The sequence below is a fragment of the Tachysurus fulvidraco genome, chromosome 14 (genome assembly GCF_022655615.1).
Source record: "Tachysurus fulvidraco isolate hzauxx_2018 chromosome 14, HZAU_PFXX_2.0, whole genome shotgun sequence".
Lineage (NCBI taxonomy): Eukaryota > Metazoa > Chordata > Actinopteri > Siluriformes > Bagridae > Tachysurus > Tachysurus fulvidraco.
In genome coordinates, this window is record NC_062531.1 from 6289179 (window position 1) to 6294532 (window position 5354).

Below are 5354 nucleotides of genomic sequence, written 5' to 3' on the forward strand. Positions count from 1 at the left end.
TGTGTAGTAACAGCGTTTAGCTCAGGAGTTATTGACTCGGGAAACTCCAATCTGTGAATATGTGGCCAACTTCCTGCTCCTTCAGTTCTCTCCAGCGCTGGAAAGCTGATCCTATATTAACACGTCCTACTTCTTGCCTTATCGTAAGACTTTCTTCGCTTTCTTTCTTTGTTTTTATCCTCCATGTCAATGTTAAAACCACTTTCTGCTAATGTCACACATGCGCACTGAACACTCTCTCCGCCCATATTGACAAGACACGCCCCTTTCTTCTCATTGGCTACACGTTTGTTTTGATTTTTGTTTATTATTCGGCCCGTTTTCTGAAGCATTTCTCAAAAATCGGAGACCTACCTTTAATGCATCCAATGAATTAAATCAGGGATGCTACTCTGTTTTCACTGTCTCAGACACTGCTACAAATTAAAACATGGATCTTGAATATAGATGTTTGGATGGACACTGCTTTATATTTTTGGGGACTTGAAATTAAATCATTTAACATTTGCACATACTGGGTTTTAATGTGCTTTAATTCATTATCTTATATTATTTTTTTACACTTTTTACACACATTTTTACAGCTGAACTGATGCTAATTTCTTCACTGCTATGGACTAGGGTTTGGAGCTTGAGCTCCTTGTGCATTTGGAAACACACATCTTTTTAAGTGCTGTAATTTTATAGTTTCTACCAGCCGGTGTTTCTTAAGGATTAGAACTCAGACTAGTTTAACTGCAGTTAACAGCCATTGAGTAACCTTGTAGGAAAAAGAAAGCTTTGAAGAGAAAGCTTCATATGAAGCACGTGTTCTTCATAATGCATTTATAACCTGCACCTTGTCTGTGTGATGCAAAATGAAAGGTCTGCGCCGTGTTTGATGTTGGCCTGAGACTGCGCGTCGCAGTAAGTCACTGTTATACACCATTGATCAGGAGGCTGAAAAGTTAAAGTTTTACATTAGCAAAGCGACGCCTCTGCACATCTCAGCATGGCTGTCTTTAAAAGAGGTGCCCTGGGGCTTTTGCTTTGCCTGGTGCACCTGTCAAACCGCCTCTATACGCAGGAGTTACCAAAGGGTCCAGATCCAGTTTAATCTCTGCCTTTATGCATGCTGCCTTTCATCTCACTGGCCTCTCCTGGGATCAGGAACGTTTAGGAGCATCACTAAGCTGTTTGATTGGCCAAGGTCAGAGAGGACTGCAGACTGCAGCACAAAGGTAACAGTGTGGGTTATAACAACATCCAACAGCAAGCTGGAGGTTTCGTGGTTGTTTATTTTAGTAGTATGTACACAGTGCAAAATTTTGTACTGTTCAAAAACACCCCCCAACCACCCTACCCCCAGCCTCACCAGCACCCAAATCAAGATGAAAAATTGGGAAAATTCTGAGTAAGGTAAGTCATTGGTATCCCATTGTTGGTAAAAATCCCTTATCAGTTGTTGTTTTTTTTGTTGTTGTTATTTTATTTTTCATGCTAACACAGTTCAAACTTTTCCACTCCGTTTTTTACGGGTTATTCTGTGAAAATGTATCGTCTGAAGGATTTCAGAGATTTTATAATGACTAGGTTGGGATTATTTGCTTCAAAGGTTAAACCATTGCAAAGAATTAACTCATAGAATGCGAGCAACTAAACTGCTTTTATACACATAATAAAAGAACTTAATAATTCACTAACGACAGGAACTTGTGCTATTATTTCCATTTTATAAAAAAGGCCTGATAAAGACTCACCTGAGATTGCTTTAATATTCGGCATCCGTTTAAATCGTTAATGTACTGCCCCCACAACATTATTGTGTGTGTGTATGTAGTGTATAGATAGCACATAAAATGATGTGAATATTCCCAGTGTGCCTTCTTCTCACAAAAAATGAAGGTGAAATGAAGGTAACAACCAGAAACCTAAATATTCACAAAATAACAAAACAATTTTGTAAACGTCTTCAAATACTTATTCATATTTCACACAATAATAACAGGATCAGGTGTTATTCGGCTGTTAGTGTGTGTGTGTGTGTGTGTGTGTGTGTGTGTGTGTGTGTGTGTGTGTGTGTGTGTGTGTGTGTGTGTGTGTGTGTGTGTGTGTGTGTGTGTGTGTGTGCATTTCCAAAGCCTAAGGGAAGTAATCTCTGTGTTGTATTCTGTTTTAGATACATATTTCCCAAATACATTAAAAACACACAGCAGGCTGCATTTTAATGCCTGTATTTCAGTTCATCGTTGTACTGTTAAAGCGATGACAGTGGCTTTATCCAGATCTGTTTAAGCACACAGAGATCCGCATTTGATGGAAAACCGACAACCCTGGAATGTCAAACAGGTTTGGAAATGCACAGCGAGCCGCTTGTCTTTGTGAACCATTACAGATTGAGACTTATTGAAATAGCAGCTGAGGCCATTTTGCCTTTGTTGAGTCGTAGCATTTATCATCGAGACCCAGACACGGGCTAACAAGGTCATTTTCTTTCTTTCTTTCTTTCTTTCTTTTTTTTTCTGCATTCTTATTATTATGCACACATCAAGGCCCATATTAATAATAAATGCTGGTGCATCTTTTTTAGCAGGGAGAAGCGTTTTTATTCCCTACTGAATTTATTAGAGGATATTTAGATAGGTCGGGGATTGCACACATACGCTGATCTTAAAGAATTTATTACAAAATAATGATGAACTGATGATGGAATAAAATGGAATAAAACATGATGGTGTACAAAATACTGATAGAGGACAATGACGGATGGATGGATGGATGGATGGATGGATGGATAGATAGATAGATAGATAGATAGATAGATAGATAGATAGATAGATAGATAGATAGATAGATAGATAGATAGATAGATAGATAGATGGATGGATGGATGGATGGATGGATGGATGGATAGATAGATAGATAGATAGATAGATAGATAGATAGATAGATAGATAGATAGATAGATAGATAGATAGATAGATAGATAGAGAAAGTGAGAGAGGGGTAGAGAGAGAAACAGACAGACAGACAGACAGACAGACAGACAGACAGACAGACAGACAGATAGATAGATAGATAGATAGATAGATAGATAGATAGATAGATAGATAGATAGATAGATAGATAGATAGATAGATAGATAGATAGATAGATAGAAATCAGAGTTCTGCCTCTTCAATAATGCATCACATCAGGTCTTGCTCCTAATTCCCCTGTTAAAGGGATGTAGAGAGTGGCCATGGCAGCACTTGATGGATGAGCGCTCTGGGCCAGCTGTCTGTTTGCTTTGACACACACTCAGTCCCACTGCGGCAGCCTGTGACTGTCTTCTGTGTCTTTCAAAAAGCACCAAAGGACAGTAGAATTGGAGCTGCCACATTTGTTCTGAGTGACGAAGATGGGAATCAAACCTTCAGTGCTTTTTTCCGGGGCAGATGGTAAAGTCACACCAACCACGAAGCAGCTTGAAAATGATTTCTGAAAGGTGAAACATCATCGACGGCTCGGTGACTTACACACCCCCAACTTGCCCTTGGCTTTTTCTTCTTCAGGTGTCCCTCCTGCCTTCCTGCACTAGGCTTTCTGAGCCGACGTGAGGTTTTATTTTTAGCGAACTGATTGAATTTCTTTCTTGAAAACAACACAGAACGTTTGACGAAATTTCGACAGTAAGATGTCGCAGTAGGATTCCGGCTACCTCACATACTGTACTCCTACATCTGTGTGTATGTTTGTATGAATTGATGATAAGTGTCATGTCTTTTTGTAGCTTCTGTCTTACATTATGCATTGCCATCATTGCATACATGTGAAAAATAAGCATCAGTTCTGTTTGTGGATCATATCCTAGAAACGCTGATGGCAATGCAGAAAAACTTGTTCCACACCCAGACAGTGATAGTGGAAGTATTTTTTTTTTTTTTTTTTTTTTTATAACATGATTCTTTAAGAAACTGTTTACATATGACATTGTGGAAGAACAAGTGTTTATAGTTTTTCACACTTTTCAGAAAAACATTTGCTCACAAATGTTTTAACACCTTTCTCAAAGCCAAACACACTTCATACAGTGTGAACAAAATGCAACACTGGCATTAAAACCATGCGCACTCAAGAATGAAACACCAAAATCACAAATTTCTATTTTTCACACTGCACTGAACAACTGAGATCACAAAGTGCAGTCCGACAGCTGAGCAGAAGACAACAGAGCTCTGGTTTGTGAGAATCATTCAGCAGATATGAAATAACAGTCTGATATTCAATCATATTTGTTTGTTCTGTTACTTAGAGAAACTGCTTTGCATATTTACTCTGAACTCTTTAACCCATCACTTTATCAGCCAAATCCAGGACAACAGATTTGTGTGATATTTTCAGTATTTTACTGTGAATACATGTTGTGTATTGTCTTCTATGCATGGATTAAAACACACAGAGTGTGCTTTTACAGGAAAACAATCCACAACAGGGTGGTGTGATGTGGCCATGACATGAAGCGTTAGTATTGTCACCCTGGAGTATGTTTTTTTTCCTGAGATGTTTTGCGCTTCTTATACCATAGCAAATCATCACCTCTAATTTATATTTATTAAAAAAGAATAATTTTCAGACCTGCATATTGCAGAAGGTCTGTGTAACAAGTTTGTTCCTGTTATCAGTTCTATTATAGCAGCCACTGTATAAACAGCCTAATAAGTAACTGTATTAAATGTTAATGCAGGTTGTCATGTTACAGTAAAACTTGGAAAACTTTACAGCTACAAATTACTGACAATGAATATGGAGATTAATAAACGTGCAAAGAAAATACCACATTGACAATAACACACTTTTATGTGCAACTGTCACATTTCTGTCACTAAAAAAAACTATAACACATTGGAAAAAACACAACAACAACAACAACAACAACGATAATAATAATAATAATAATAATAATAATAATAATGATAATAATAATAATAATAATAATAATAATAATAATAATAATAATAATAATAATAATAATAAAATCTTATGGCCAATAAAAAAAAGATGGTGTGGTGTGGGGTGTATTGGAGGGGGCGGGGCTTAGGTCGTAATGGCGATTCGTTATGACCACAAGATGGAGCCAAAGTAAAAAATAATCGTGCACGTTTGCGCGGGATGAACCACTTGTGTATATCATATTAATCATTAAAGTCTGATAGATGTGTAGAGAGATGCGTAGCCTCGTATAATAGTTCTTTATGCTAGATGGATATTTTCAATAAGTGTGAGAATTTTATTGAAAATAAAAATTGTTATCAAGACATCTCTGTGCAGAGAAAACGTGTCCTGAGGGTACAAAATATTGTAATATTGTTTGCGCTTCATACCAACCGCGAGGG